Here is a 16,870-nt window from a genome sequence, read left to right as displayed (position 1 = left end):
TGACAATGCCTATGATTAACTAGAGAAATATGCAAATAAAAATATATATAAGAAAGACTAGGATAAAGATGCTTGGAATGTTTAGCAGGTAGATTATTTTTTTTTAGCAGCTGTTATGGTACTTTTAATTTCTATTTTCTTATTATTTTATTTCAACTCATCTGGCCTGACTTTAAGAAATGTAAAATGTAAAAATTGCTTTGTGTTTGAGTTTGTTTTTATATTTTTTAAGAATGTTATTTTTGCAAAAGTAACTAAAAATGTATTTTTACTTTTTGGTGTAGGTAATCAACAAAGTAACTGAGTTACTTTTCGAATGTGACTAAGTAGTCACATTTTTTTGGTAATTAGCACAACACTGCCTGTTACATTAAAATGTTTCCCACATTTTCTTTAACCAATTTAAATAAGCAAGTGCTGGCTACATATGTGAAACGTTGACATCTATATTTTCATCTAAATATAAATCAAAAGTATTTAATGTGACAGGTGCAAAGCAGCTCATTCATTCATAACCACCAGCTCAGAATATTTGCACTATGAAATTCTGCAAAAGCTCTCCAGCAGTTAAATATGAATGAAAAAAGGAAGACAAATTTTTCATTTTATGTTTGGTGTGAATACACCATAACACCTTTCTGCCCATCTTAGAGACCACAATGGCAGACAAAGATGTAAGAGTAAAAGAGAAGGAACTGCATTGCTTACAAACAGCAGATGGGGTAATCCTGGACTTGTCAAAGAGTCAGAGCTAAGAGTTAAGAATTAGCTTGTGATCTTGTAAAAAAAACAGAATCAAGACATGATCCAATAAAAGCACAGTCCTAAGAGAATTATGACAAACGAGATTTGAAGTTTTCTAGGTCAGAATGTCGACTGGGGAAGCCAGAGCATCTCAACTTTGAATGCCTCACACTGAAGGATTGACCTCAAAACCTTAAGGTAGAATATTCCTTCTACAACAGCCGTGCTGCAGTGACCATCACATAACTGACTGGAATCTGCTGTACTAATTAGCTTTTTAATATCAGTAACTGTATAAGAAGGTATAATGTGCTGTTAAAGCTGAGACAGTATGAGTTTGATACACTGTTAATACACTGCAAATACAGTACAAGAATTCATTTTGAGAGCCACAAAAATGGCAAATATATCTAGCAAAAACCCAATATATACAGTCATTTTTAAATGTCTTTCAGAGTTATCTAAATATTGGATTAAAAATGAACCACTCACAAACCTATAAATAGGTTTGCTCCAGGGAGCACGAAGCTATTTGAGGAAAAATCCAGCCTGTGGATTGGTGACAAAATAGCTTGGGATTTGTTTTCATATGAAATATTTAGCCTTTCTTTAATAAAGCCAGTCTTGTATGATTGTGGTTTATTAAGAAACAGATTCACATGATCACAACACAGACCCTCACCAGTTAACAGCTAATGAGTGGTCCAGCTTTTAAATGTCAAAATGACCTTTGATTAGGCAAAATCACTGCAGCTAATTCTGTGGTATGCAAGGAATCAAAACATCGTTTTCCGTGTGAACATTTATAACTGGCTATGGTGTTTGTGAATCAGCTTGTCAATATTTCCAATACAAACGACAACAGTTACATAATAAATATAATGCAAAATGTCATGTACACCTTTTAGTGAGCCACATGACCAACATTATTTATCTGTGCCTTGTATTTGCAGGTGGATTACGGCTCTGTTTTTATGCTCTGTAGCTCGGATTGTTTATTGCAATGACAAGCTGATAAGATACATTTAGCTATGAAATCAAAAGTGAAAAATAACATTCCAAAAATACCTCTTTCCAAAATGTTGCAGCACGATGTGATGCCTCCAGAAACCTTGACGTGATGTGCTTGACCGGTAAACACCAGCATGGCCTGGAACTCATGGCTTGTACCACATTTGTGTGAAGTGAGATTCCCACTTAAAGGTTCTGGTGTTTGGCCAGGAGGCACTCAACACAGCACAACGAGCCAGTGCCAGTCATTATCCCATTGTTTGTTTAGAGGCACACAGCCTGTCCTAATTAGATGCATAAAAAGAAGCACAGAAACTGTATGTAGTGGCACTGCAAATGAGGATAGAGAAATTCATCTCATTTCCTGCTGCTGCAGGTCAGAGTATAATAAAATAATGAACTTCCACAGGATATACTCCTGTAAAGAGCAACGCACATCAACAGGGAGCCTTTTCAAACAGGCAACCGCTGTGAAGAGCAAAGGGCCATCACAAAGGAGACTGATTCTTGCACCTCGGGTGTCAGGGCATGAGGGTGAAATTTGATCGATAAAAATTGATCCTTGCTGAGGCACATCCACATATCCACACAGGACCAAAACAGCAATGAACAGAAAACAGTTGTAAACCAAAGCATCAGGCTGTTCAAACAGACGAAGAGGATGTTGTTCACCGGAATTCTTCCAGGATCTGGCATCACATGAAGCATAGTTTCATTGTCTTTGCTGCTACTTTATGACATCTTGACTTGGTTATGGTCTGCAACCATTTTGCTTGCAAGTCAGGTAATAAAAACTTTCTTTTTCTCTTTTTCTCAGAAGATGATTCACCTTTTTTTCTTTATATTTTCCTGTTGATTTAAACATCTGGAGGGAATTTTATATTAATTCTTCATTGCCACCATTAAAAGAGTTTCATATGATTCTATTTAAAGATCTTTACAGCATTCACAGAAAATCTTTATACAGTAGATGCAGTACAAACGTCTGTCCTACAGTGTGTTACTAAGAATGCAAGATTGTTGAGTCCTTCAAATAAATGCTTGCCTGTTGTCACCCACATGAAGAAAGGCTGGAGACAGAGTGTGACTTCAGGGAAAAAGGCTGCAGCAGAACACTCAGGGAGAAGGAATGAAAAAGATAAGGGGAATGCAACATCAGTAGATTACCAGCTTCTAAAGATCAGAGCCTTAGGCTTCCAAACTCACACAAGCATGCATCCTTTCAAAGCACTGGTAGCGATTTCCTTATTATAAATTGTTCATGTTACATAAAATGTTCTTTCCAAAGTTAGAAAATATTAGGGTTGTTAATGGGATTAAGTATGCATATGAGTGGGTGTGTTTGTCTGTTTACACTAAATGACAGCGGGCTAGAAATCTGTGTGGTAATTAAGCGTGAATAAATTAAAAGCAGGCAATGCAAAGTGCAGCGATACACACCTCTCCTTGCATAAAGGTTTAACAGCTATAAGTAAAGCAGAACATGAACATTATCATAATCATCATCCACTAGTTCAAGATTAAACTATTATGTTGAATTTAAGAATTACTTTCAGCATTGCTTTACTCCAGCTCTATATATTCATACATATGGTACTAGATATGCGAGGATGGACTCAAATTAGAAAATAGAAGAAATGTGCATTTAAAGCACAATATTGTGCTTTTCTTTTCTTTTAATGTCTTTTTTTTTTTTTTTTTTTTTTTTGTAAGATCTTAATCCAGTGCTGAGTTTACATGTTCAACCAGTCACCATGCTTACATGGTCTGAAAAAAACTACCACAGTGACATGACAGATTTTCCTCCCATAACAAGAACGCTCAGGAGGTGGGTCCTCCTCCAATTATTATAGGGACTAGTTTCCTGGATCCAAAAAGCCCCTTTTCATGTTATATGACCCAAATCTTTACTGTTGCATGTTTCCTATTAATTTGAAGTATGTACAGTTGCTTCTTATATTTCTGGACAGCTCCACTCTCAGATCAGATCTGTTTGATACTGTTTGATGCAGACATTTGCCGTTTTATGTGTTACTTCTCCAATTTCAAAATTGTCAACAAAAGTAAATAATAAAAAAAAAAAATTAAGGATGCTATGAATGTGTTAGAAAAAAGCTTTGAAGCACTGAAAGATGCACTGTGGAGCCTTAATAATTCAAATAAACTGTTTTTTATGTCATTTGTAATTTCCATATGAAAAGAGCAACTTATCTTGGTATATCAGACAAGATGCAACAATCAAACAAAGAGTGTTGATCTCAAGGAGTTCCAGTGGGATTACACTGACCTCTCACCTTTCAAGAAAACTAAGGCTTAAGTTACATATATTTCACTAGCTAGATTTTATCTGATCACATCAAAACTGACTGACTGCAGCAGCACATTTCTATTAGAGTAAAAGGAGGAACAGCATGTCTTCGACAAAGGTCATGTGTTTGCTTCAGGTGAACAACTCCCTTCCTTTCTCATTAGATGTAATTACTGTTGACAAGCCAAAGTCATCAGGAGGATAAAAAAGGAGAATGTCAATTGAGACAGAAGGTCTGTATAGGAGGTGAGCAAAAACACACATTTGACCATTAAAAGGGAGGCGTATTGCTGCACTAATTCTATTATGTGCAAGGAAGATTTAGAGAATATATCCAGTGATCCAGAGTTAATAGGGGTGAAGAAAGCAGGGGATCCAAACTAAAGGCCATTGGACCATCAGGAGGCTGACCAGGTGTAGTGACAGTCTCCTTCAGCCACCTGACAACAGCACAACACTCAAAGAACAACGTGTGTGGCCAACCGGAAAGAGCGACAAATAAGCAGGCTACTTGACAAAGACCCTTGAGATAAGGCTTGCTCGAGCACTACATTTGTATTCCAACAGGGGTGTGGGGCGGGGGCTAATGTAATTGAAAACTGTTGTGGTGTTCAGGGTCAGTAAATTCAATAGACTCAGAAAAAAAGGATTTTGTGTTCTGAGTTGCAATGTGAAGTAGCAATAGCCCAATAGAGCATTATGGGTCTTCTGCCCAAATAATAGCTTCCTGCTTGCCCTCTATCAGGGCGGTGTGAAGAGGGATAGGAGCATGAAATCATCGCCACTAACCATGTCAGTGATTTCTTCTCTTTTTTTGTTTAAAGATTTTATAATATTTAAGTTGCAGCGAAAAAATGATAAGCCTGTTTTAATCAAGCATTGATAGTCATTTCTGTAAGTATTGAGTGACGGGGAAATGTACTGCTTCAAATAAAGAAATAAAAAGGGAAAAGTATTATTAAAAGGAGCTTGACTAGAGGTCTATCTTGAGTGATTTGACCTTCATCTGGTGTCAGGGATACTTTACTGCCCAGAGGTGATATCATGAAGGAATCCCTGGGTGCTGCTGTCATAGTTAATCACTGTGTTAGCTCATACTCACACCTGTAGCTGCACAGGTGGATGTTATCTTAAAGAAACGCAGAAATTCCTCCAGAAGCAAACACATTTTTTTCTCTCCATTGACATTTAGCAGTTTGTTAATTTAACTAGTTAAAATCTTCATGGTGGGACTTAATGTTCCCTACAAAGTTAATATCAGAAGGGTAAATGAATGTAAAAACCACAAGAGCTGTAGCTCATAAAATTAAGAGATTTATGTCAATTCTATTATTCGGAACAATTGACTAATCCTAGAGCTAGATGAATGTGGTGCATATTAAAGCTGTGATTATTATTCATATTCAGTGCAAGTGTATGTTTACACTGGAGGATCCCCATGTGATGAAAGGATGTGGCCTCCATGCAGCTGAGACATGAGGAAATCACAGAGATTAGTTTAAGAAATAAGTTTTTTCTCTCTCTCTCTCTCTGATATTTTAGACAGTTAAGACCCAGACTTTGAAAAGAAGTAAAAATATACATGTCAACATACTATCCTGACTCAAAACATACTAAATCCAATTTTTCAAAAACGGACCAATTCACAAAACTAATGCAGCTGAGAGTTCAGTTCTGCACATGCTCCATGATTCCCATGCCAGGCTTAGAGCAGAAACAGAAAATGTTGATACAGATAAAGAAGAAGAAGGGAATTACAACAGAGAATAACCACAAGGGATAAATAGCATGCGTCTCATTGGTTTAAAGAAAAAAACAGTAGCACACAGAACATATGAGATATACTCGATATAGTACCAGTTTGATTCAGTCAGACTAGTTTAGTAAGTTGTGCTCCATTATGTCATTTGTCAGCTGTAAAAATAAGAGTATTAATAAGATATAGGGATCATATCACCACCTATTGTGCCAAATTACAGCTTGCTGAAATCAAAAAATCGATTTTCTTCCTTGAGGAGAATGCTTTCATTAGAACAGCCTAATTAAATTGCCTAACTGACTTATAATGGCAGTTTGACTTAATTGTGCATGTAAACAAATCCATTGGAGTCCAAAAGGGCTGACACTGAAGCAAAGCATTTAGTGTAAGCTCACATAATTTAAACTATTGATTTACTTATTTACAATTAATTCAAATTGTGTAAAATCTTATCATTGGTTTCATTTTTCCCCTTTTTTTAAATGATAAAAATCACTATACTATAAAAAGTTCATAGTAATTTGTTTGTTAAATTCTCTTCAACTCAAGAAAAAGAGATGCTTCTTAAAATGTGATTAAAGTCAGATAACCATCACCTGATATGGACTTTCTGTTTTGAAACCAAGTTTGTTATTTATCTGTCTCCATCTTGGATTTTTGGAGCTTGATGTGTTTTGCTGGGGGAATGAAACTGACTGAGGTAAACATGTTCGTATGCTGTAAAGATGGGGATTCCAAGAGCAACAGGTCCATACTGAAGCTCTTCTTTTATTTTCTTTATAATTTAGATAGGTCTGAAGTAAAGTTTTGCTTCTTCCAAAAGGCCTGATATTTGTTAGCAGCTCTTAGTTTTGGACCAGCAATAGCTGTTTGTCACATCAGAACCAGTTTTTCTTAGTAAAAGCCAGTTTTTGGCTTCCAAATTTAATGAACTCACAGGAGATTAGGCAATCGCCTAACACCAGCCCTGGCATTATCTCAGCTGAAAAGGAGGATTAGAAGTTATATTTATGTCCAGTACAGACTAATTCATGAAATGAATAAATATCCTTATAAAAAGCTAAATAATTTGGAAAGTACCATTTAATATTGTGACAATAACCACAATACAAAATATATTTTGATTGTGTTTGAAATATATATATGATAATAACCCCCCCACCCACACACTAAATAAATAAAGGGAGTTTTATTCCGTCTATAAAAAAAGATTGTGTTGTTACTAAACAACACACTCTGAACGGAGTGTATATGCGCAGTTAACAGCAAAGGGGGCAATTATGCTACCAACACATCCATCATCCTGCAGATTGTGTTGTGGTAAAAACAGGGAGCTGCTAGTTTCCTAGATCTGAAATGGGAATTTCAGTTTTTTGTTGAAGCAAAGATATGATAATGTTGGATTTGACAGTATTTTCTCTCCCCCTTGTTATGTGTTTGGCAACTTCAAAGAAACAAGAGAGTGGTGAAGTCAGGTCAGTTAATGCAGTTTGAAAAAATGAATAAGAAAAGAGAACCAGACATGGATCATGCACACCAGGATAAAGCCATCACTAAATCATTGGCCTGTAAGGATTTGAAACCAATGTTTGAAGAATTAATTAGAACAACTGCTCCTAAATATGTACCACACATCTGATACTGTGAGTTTGAGTCTTGTGGATGTTTTGTTGAGTGGTTTATTTGCATTGCCATTCACTACTTAGAATGATCCCAGTCCAGTCCAACTTTGTTTATAAAGCACTCTAAAGTTTATAAAAGCACAGAATAAACTCAATCAAACCAACGAAATCAAATAAATAAACAAGATAAAATACAAAAACAGAAGCAAAATGTCAAAAGTATAAAAGCCAAAGAGAACAGGTGAGTTTTGAGTAGAGAATTACTACACTATGCCTCTCCATGCTCAGTTTTGTGTGCAATGATTTAGTTGAACTAAAAACCTACATCTGTGATAACAATCTTGAGGCAGTGAGCATTTAAAAATTATGATTTTGAATGAGATGATGGCACTCAAAACATAGCAGCAGATTATGAACTGGACCTGCATTCAAGTGGTATAAGTAACAATAAGGCCATGCTAAGAAGTGACAGAGATTTATCTTATCATCATTGCATGAGGGCAACTGTGTGGAGCAAAGTATAACGGATTTTAATATCTGCGTGATGATCGCTCACCTTGAATTTACTCTTCAGAAGCAATATTCAGGGGAAAAATATGCAGTTTCTGAGGCATTTTAAAATCAGATTTGGATTTGGAACTGTGGTCAAAAACATGACAAATCCCTTTCCTGCCTATGAAGGACATACTTTTCAAGGACAAAATCTGTTTGTAATGACTATAAAGGTTCCAAAAAAAAAAAAAAAAATTATTTCCCACTTGTATTGTTGTATCACATTCACAGCACATTCATGCGTTTCACAGATGTGTTCAACCAAAGGAAGTTATACAAATGAACCTTTACAATCTGTTAGCATTCAACTAATCAATACAACAGTTTACTACTATATGGTGTGCATATTGATTCAAAGTATTATTTTGTGATTATACAAAATTTAGTCTAGTCTAATTATTCCAAACAAGGATAAGGAGGGTTTTGTGTCAATTTTCTCCAGTTAAAGAAAAGAACAAGCTGATAATCACAACAATTCAATTAGTTGTGCATCTATGTAGTACAACATACAATCCTTTATGTTAGAAAGATTTTTTTTTTTTTTTATAGCAGAATTACAGATTAGCTGACAAACAAGGACATATTCAGTTTAATTTTCAGGAATCATTGAAAACTTTATTTGTCCAAAGCAAGTTTGTGAGCTTTAGATCTGTATGATTCTTTAAAATGAAAGCAGTCTTCTTTTTTAGTAGAGCTTCTCAGACGCATCTCATCCTAATAGCAAAAATATGTAACTGACAGTCCGCTTACATGTTCTGCCCTTTCAATGCATCCCCTTAGGAGAAGAAAATACAATAAGGCGGATATCCCTTACATATATATGAATACAGATGTTCCTTTTCCTATTCTTTTGTTAGCACCAACACTAGTAAAATATATGTATAAAATTTAGTTTGCAAACAAGAACACCTGCTCACAGTTCATTACTAATTCAATTGCTCCATTTATTATTAAGTATTTGTTATTGTAAAGCAGAGAACCCTGACTGTGTTGAAAACTATCTCATTGTATAAAACTCATTGGGGATATTTAATATAAATCTGATATGTGAAAGCCATTTAATTATTCATTTAAAGAACTGTAAGGACTTTGAAAAATTGCAGTTTAACCTTTTACAATGTACAGATTGCACGTAGGTAAGTCATAATTGGATATAATGACTTTGATTGCTGCAGTAATAATGTGTGTATTGAACTCAGAATATTATAGTATTGTTGCTGCTTGCCAAAGGTACTTTAAAATACAATAAGGCCAAAAAGCACAGTCACTGGCTTGATTGTGAGATTGGAATAGTTAGAATTTTTTTAGTTTATTATTTATAAACATCATTTCAGGAAGTTACATAACGCTGGTTTATTCAGCCATGCTTAGTTTGTAATTAAAGTTATTGTACTTTGCCTGAAGTCATTACTTCTGTTACAATTTTGAAAAAATCAGTGGATAATTAACTGGGGTGCAGAACTTGGCAAAAAATCAGCTCTTTTTTTTTATTTTTGCCACAGTTATCATATAAATCAACCAGTGATTCAACAATACATATACAGCACATAGACTTAATCTAATCTATGCAAATCCAATACATGATCTCTTCTCCTTTTTCACCTGGGTTAACACCAAAAACTGCTTTGGTGTTTGGCATTACATCATCATAGATGTTTACTGAGGTGCAGTCTCACATACTGATCTCAGAGGTGGGGCACTGTCAGTAATAAGTGATCCAAACCGCTCTGGGTATCATTTAAATCTGTTAGTTTGAAATATAACAGCAACAGTTGAGTATATTGCCTTCCACACCAATTCATAATCCCTAACAGAAGATCTCCAGTGATTTCAGGTGATTTTTACTTTGAGCAATTGAGCAATTAAAATGTTAATCTGAAGCAAAAAAAATGAAATAAAATAAAAATAAAATAATACACCTGCATTGTTGTATTCCAATTATTCTATTCTTACTGATTTATGTTGACAGTAGCATCTATATTAATGCATCAGGAAATGTTTTATCTAATCAATTCATTGATGTAATCATGCTGGTTCTAATATTTTGATGCTCTGGATTTAGAACTTCTCAGCATGATTTGATTCGTTCTGAACTAATTTGGATCAGTCAGCTGCTGCTGCACATGCTACGCGAGCACATCTTTTAAAAACTACTGAGAACAGGAGGATTTCTAGCCAGTTAAATTTAAGTTTGTTTTTTATTTTTTTGTTGTTGTTGTTGTTTTGTTTGTTTTTTTTACATCAATCCCAAAGTGCTGAATGTGTAGTAACAGCTTGTATGGATTTGTTATCCTGTTGATGACTTTGTTTATCTAAATTCATAGCACATCGGGAAAGTGAAACTCCAAACTTATTCAAGGCAAATTCCAGAGGGAGAAAACACATCTGCAAAGTTTTACTTATTGGAGAATACGGTCATTCCCACAACAGGGAATAGACTTCCTATTGACTGGACTATGAACACACAGTTGTGTGGACACAAGGCATTAAGTGGTTATGTGTATCATTTCAGTTTTCATTTTAAAGCATTAACCTAAAGCATTGATAGATTTATGACAAGTCACATTTATAACTGAGAATTACAAATAAAGTCCTGCTTCTGATAAAGGAGACTTGAGGTGAATAAAGGTTTCACCCTTTGTCCAATGAATTTGTAGAGAAAAATTACTCCGGGATATTGAATGATGTAGGTGCAATGAAGAGACTCCGGTATTTGGAGGAGTTCATTCCTTCATTGGCTTTTTCGGAAAAGACTGGCTGCCAGGTTGAGTCTATTTACCAAGAAACACTGCACTCTACTGTACAAACTTCAATGTAATGCCTTTGCCTTGGCTTCCAGTTATGGGCCCTGATAGCCTTATAAAAGCATAATTGCCATATAATGTCACCAGTATTAGTACAAGTTACTCATGATGGTGTAGAAACAAAATCCACATTCATGCACACACACAATTCATACTGACGTCATGCTTCTCATTCAAAATATTCATTTTATAAAATCAAATCACTGATTTCTCATACTTGCAGGCCCACGCTGTCCGTAACTTGACAACCAACTTCAGAGGGTTCAACACACTGCCTGCGGCCTTGCATCCAATATACCACCCTCATATTTCAATCAATAAGCAGGTGGGGATGTAATTAGTAACTTGGAAGGGTCACGAGAGTCACGTGACAGATCATTTGAGCAGAGAGGTGGCACACTCATTGAGGTGATTCACAGCCCAACAGTTTGTCCCACGCTCAGCCGGAATCCATGCCGTCTATCTTCTTTATACGAAGCTTTCAAGGCTGGAAATATGCATCTGTCAAACTTCCCCCATTACTCCGGCTGCCTGTCACACCTGGGGCAGCTCACAACCAACGGGAAAGAAAAGAAAAAAAAAAAAAGACAGAGTGTAGCTGTCAGCATAGAACCCTCGGTGGACTGAAAAGGCACCAGCTTCCCCATTTCTCTGACTCTAATTTCCTCAAAACGCAGATATTTTTGTGGGTCTCTGGCTGAGCGCTGGGTTAATGACAGAGGCTGCCAGGCAAGTAGCTGAGGCAGCTTCTTTTTTTTTTTTTGCTACAGATAAGATCACACTTTGTTTTATATGAAGATATTGTAAAGCTTATTCCCAGGAATATATGCACACAGCACAGTATGACAAAAGCAACGTATCTCAAAGCTGATATTCCTGCAGCTGAAAGTGAGGAAGATGTCATTGAAAGTTTTTTTTTTTTTTTTTTTAAAGCCCTTTTCCTTCCTCTTAGAATTGTGTTCAGATTGACTTGCAGTGCCCACTAAGTGGCATAAATGCCTCACAGTGGGTGCTCAGTGGCTCTGTGGCTGTAGACTGCAGCCAGTGCAGTTAAAATAAAAAAGTTTACATGTGTCCCTTTGTTTAAATTGTTGTTTCATCTCTTGCTGCACTTTAAATGGAAGGACCCATTGCAGTGTGTCTGGATGTTCTCTCACCTCAACAACTAGTGTCTTTTCACATCGCAGAGCTATTTCTCTCATTTCTCCCCACAGCCCAAGAGAGTGCTGCAAACTATGTCATGAATGAAATATAAGCACGCCGCTGTATTACTTATGAGACCTAACGCAACTTTGCTTAGAGCTATTTTCAGATTTCATTTAAATTCATCAGTGTGATGATTATTCTTATACCTCAGACGATGGGGCATTGGTCCTTGAGAAAATATTAGCTAAAGATGAACTTCAAAGATTACTTATCAGCATAGACCACCTTTCAACTCAGCAATAATGAAACATCAATCATTGTAGTAAAAGCCATCTTGCAAAGCGCCACCAAAGTATTCAATCCCACCATGAGACATGATTTAAGTGACACTGATGTGTTCTATGTTGAATTTCAGATGCAGCATTGTATTGTCCTTGTGTTTATTTAAACTTCAAAGGCTTTGCATTGCTCATGGGAAACCCTTGTTCTTCTCCTAAATGAGAGGCAAGAAGAAATGTATGTAAATGTGCACATTAAACCACATTTACAAAGCTTGCTGTTTTAAAGGGAACTGTTTTCACAAATGCTAAGTATCAATAATTGGCAATTACAATACAACCTGCACTGTGACCTAACATTTTCCCTTATCACATAGCATTAGACTGTGTCTTTCTCTTTCTCCTTTCACCGTGCATGCAGATTTAGAACTAATGTCAATAAGTCAATTGTAAAAATATCATTCAGTCATTCAGACACAGATGATCCAACTCACTCTTTGGATAAAACTAACTGTCCTGAATCAGTTATTCTTGCACAGCCAGATTGATTCACTATCACTATTTTTTTTTTTTTTTTTTCATGCATGCAGTAACATCTGAACACTTTTCCTCCATCCTCCTTGTTATATATATATGTGTGTAGACCAAAAGAGAAAAATCTCTTTCACATCAGGCTATACGGATTTAGCCTGAGCTTAGTTCTGGGAGGATGCCAGCCACAGATCAATAGACAGTTCGCTCGTCACCTTCTGGTGTGTGAACGCTTAAGCTCATGCTTCTGCAACTCTTTACTCACTTCCTACCACCAGCTTAGAAAAGAAGTCCAACTCCTCATCTGTCTTGTCTGTTCCCATCTTTTTTTAATACCATCTTCACCTAATTTTATCTGTACATTCACACACTCCTGTATGCACACCTGAGGCACACTCTTCTGACTGAAGTCTAATTCCTGAAGCTGTTAATGGCACAACTTAGTTGTAGTGACAGAGCTTATAAAATCAGATTTATGTGCCTCACAAAGGTCTGAAACAACTTAGCTCCCTTGCTCCTCTTAGCTCCACTTCAAATTCATCACAGCGAACGGAGCGAGGAGAAACTACAAATGTGAAGAAATCAATTTGAGCACACTGGAAAGCAAGCACTCAAGGATTTTTTTGTTTGTTTTATTTTTCCACAGACCCTCAATTCAAAGTGAACAAATAAAAAAAAAAGGACTTACCTGGCTCTTGGTGGACCTGATGCTGAGTGTAACAGATCCTATCTCTCCCTGTGGGACAAAATGACAGAAAGAGAAAGAAGTGGGGGGGAGGTGTAGGAACAGTAAAGAGATGGACAGAGAGGAATCAGAGGAATGGCGAGAAAGTGCCTGTGGACACCGGGAAAGAAATGCAGACAGAGAGGAGAGAGCAGTGCTAGTGGTGCTCTCACACAGCGCCGCGGTACACTGAAGAGGATGTGCTGGATCCGGGAGGTGCTACGTCTCAGTCAAATGACATCTGCCTCTCTCTTGGAAACCATTGGCTAAGAGGTATGATTTTCTAATAAGCCATCCCCTGTCTCCAAGAGAACACACCCCCTTGCTTCTTTTCCACTGCACATGTAAATGTAAACGCAGATGTATGCACACACTCAAATTCTCACATCCTCCTGCTTTTTCTGAGCAATCTTCAAAGACTGTCTTTGTCACTCCTTTGTCCTCCTTTTCCTCCCACAATTCTCTCATCAAGAACTTTCACATCTCTTTATTCTCTGAGGCCCCCTTTAGATGTGCATTGTCATTTTTCACCATTGTTGCAGGAAGTGGATTTGTCTTTCAGCTCAAAATTGCTTTCTCCTTCTATTGTGTCATATTTTATAGGATATTTCTAGCCTTTTCCTATGGATTTCTAAAACTGAAAGACAATTACTGGCTTTTTATGATATATGCAGCCTACAGAAATAGTTCTTATAACTTTATTTTTTGACAGTTAAGGACAAGATGATGCATGGTCACTGTTTCAGTCACTGTTTAGGAAATCACTGCATTTAATGCCATTAAACAAGTCCTGGAGAACTGGAAGTCTTTTCTTTCTTTCATAATCTCTTTCTCTCTCTCAAACGCACTCATCACACACATTCATCCTACTTGCACTTTAACATCTAGCTTGTGTTTCTATAACTGTATCCTAAATGTTTATTTATTTTTTCTTCATTTTAAGTTGATTAAATGTATGCCAAATTATTTTGGCCAAATAACTGTGGTCAGGATGTGTACAAAAAACCCTTATATGTCAGTTTAATTAATTTATTCTAACCACCAACTATGTTCAGATTTGTTTCTCTCCTTTTCAGATGTGTGGGAGGCAAAAGTTAATGAATTTGTAGATATAAATCAGTTCACGTGTTTGAGTGGTGTCAGAGTAAATAAGTGATTTTGAGTCATACAGCCCACGTCCACATTAGACTTTACGGTGTTGATGTTCTAGAAATGTACTGTATGTATTTATACAGCTTACCTCTATGTCCTTATATCCATAGGTACTGATTATTAGCATACACATGCCCAATATCTGGACATGAAATATACTTCCACTTAGTGTCTGCAGAGATCCATTGTATGCATTACACCAAACTGTCCCACTGAAAGGCTCAGGAAAATAGAGTTGTCAGTGACTTCTCCCTTTTTATCTCCTGTAAAAGTGAAAAATACGGTTTGAAAACACATCTGATTAGTGTAACAGTGACTCATTTCTACCTCTTTTACCAACTGGGATGTACTCTGACATACTGAGCATTTATTTAACCTCTGGCTATTAATGAATGACAGCTTTGCTGCACCAAGCAGCAGTGATGATGCTCTTCTCTAAAATCTGCTGGGAAAATACAAAAAAAAAAAAAACAACATTTCTGATGTTAAAATTGGGATTTAACAGCATATTTCCAAATCAGGATAACTAAGTGTGGTTGGTATAAATATAACTAGATTAAATTGTCTACCTCTGGTGAACAGCCTGAGCATTTGTCAGGCCATACATCTGTTGGTGTAGCCAAGATCTCATGATCTCAAGCATGTAAATGGAGAACTTTTAGCAGGCTGATTCTTAAAGCCACCCTGTCGTGAGCAGTGTTGGTTAACATCCTTTATCAAGTGCAAATGGATAACTGCCATTAGAAAGTAAATAGTTGCATTGCATTACATGGTGAGAAAATTAATTTTGAGTACTTTTGTACTACCAAATTTAAACACGTTTTTACAGTTTCTTTTGCACTTTGTATAAAAAGTAAGCCATCATTTACCTTTGAATATTTACCAGCCTGTTTTATCCAGTCATTTCCAGATTGTCCTGTTCCTCGGGCTAATCACAGTAATGACAGACTTGTTATTACCTTTCCAGTGCTTTATTAATGAATCTTTCCTCAAAAGAAATTACATAAAATGAATCACATGGGCATCAATTCACATAGCTTAAAGGGGCCCTATTATGCTATTTAGACTTTTTTGAGCTTTCTACAGTGTTATAGTCATGAATACTCACCAGACAAGTGAGCGGCAGAGTTTTTTGGACACCACAACATTTTCAGTGTCAACGTGTCACACAAGAAATGCTTCTTTGGCTATGAGGGAAAGAATGATCAAACCAAGCGTCACTGTAATCCACAGGAGGAAAATCTAGCATGCAGGTTAGGCAATACATAGCATGATGTCGGAACAGTTTGGAAACCGCAGGTAAGAGGATATTCCAACCACACAAAATGATTTGACAGCAATGAGGCTGTGGGAGCTATTACTGTTTTTCTTTTTTAACACTAAAACTGCCTACATTCAAATACCCCCTAGAACCACCAGAGGGACTCATTTTGACACCGTGCCGACTCAGCATTAAAAATGACAAAGGTGGCGTTCACAGAGGCCTGGACACAGACGGTTGCGACCAAACCCCTCACTTAATTTACTCCTGCCGTCCAGTTTTTATTAACTATAACTGATGCTGCAATTCAAACAGAGAGAAGCAAATTGGATGCAGTGACACTGTGGCCAGCAGATATCACCTACCTGATAAATATGGATCTTATTTACACAATAGAAACAAGAGAAAGACTGTTAGTCTTGTCAGTCTGAAGCAAACTGCCACAATGTGTGCTGTTGTGCAAATGTTCATTATTAATTATTATATAATGTGTATCACTTTAATCTCTGTTAGAATACATTTGATCTCGATACTTACCGTGAACAGCTGCTGACTGAAAGCAGAGCTCTTTGCAGCAAACATTCTTTCTCCTAGTTGGTATTAGCGAACATCTGCTGCATTTTGATCCACTCTGTCCTCCTTATCCATCTGATCATTCTCATTTTTAAACGTACTGTCAGTGATTTCTTCATCACTGATCGCTCGGTCAAAGCAGATGGGTTCAAAGTGAAAAGGCTGAACACAACCCTTTAAGCCAATGTACTGCTATATTGTGCCGAGGTTGCAGCAACTATTTGAAGTCTTGCACATATTGTATTGAAATGTAAACAATACTAGCAGGACAGTTAAATGCATTTTTAAAATCGTACAAAAATTAAACAGAAAAGATTATTTTTAAGATCATGTCTATATCTTAAGTGTTAATCAAATAAAAGTCATTGTTCCTCCAAGTCGGCGTTTCCTGTAAAGAGCAAGTCT

The 16,870-nt window shown here is 36.6% G+C and overlaps 1 protein-coding gene across 1 annotated transcript in view; it reads right to left on the bottom strand.

The window, feature by feature from the left end:
* The window catches only part of thsd7ba (thrombospondin, type I, domain containing 7Ba), a 232,850-nt gene extending 219,338 nt beyond the window's left edge, over positions 1–13,512 (bottom strand). Inside the window, exon 1 of the mRNA XM_042002424.1 lies at positions 13,444–13,512. The gene's annotated coding sequence lies outside the window, so the exon portion shown is untranslated. The remainder of the gene's footprint in view (positions 1–13,443) is intronic.
* Positions 13,513–16,870: the final 3,358 nt, after the last annotated feature.

Source organism: Melanotaenia boesemani, chromosome 12, assembly GCF_017639745.1.
Source record: "Melanotaenia boesemani isolate fMelBoe1 chromosome 12, fMelBoe1.pri, whole genome shotgun sequence".
Taxonomy (NCBI): Eukaryota; Metazoa; Chordata; class Actinopteri; order Atheriniformes; family Melanotaeniidae; genus Melanotaenia; species Melanotaenia boesemani.
This window is presented reverse-complemented; position numbering and strand designations above follow the sequence as displayed.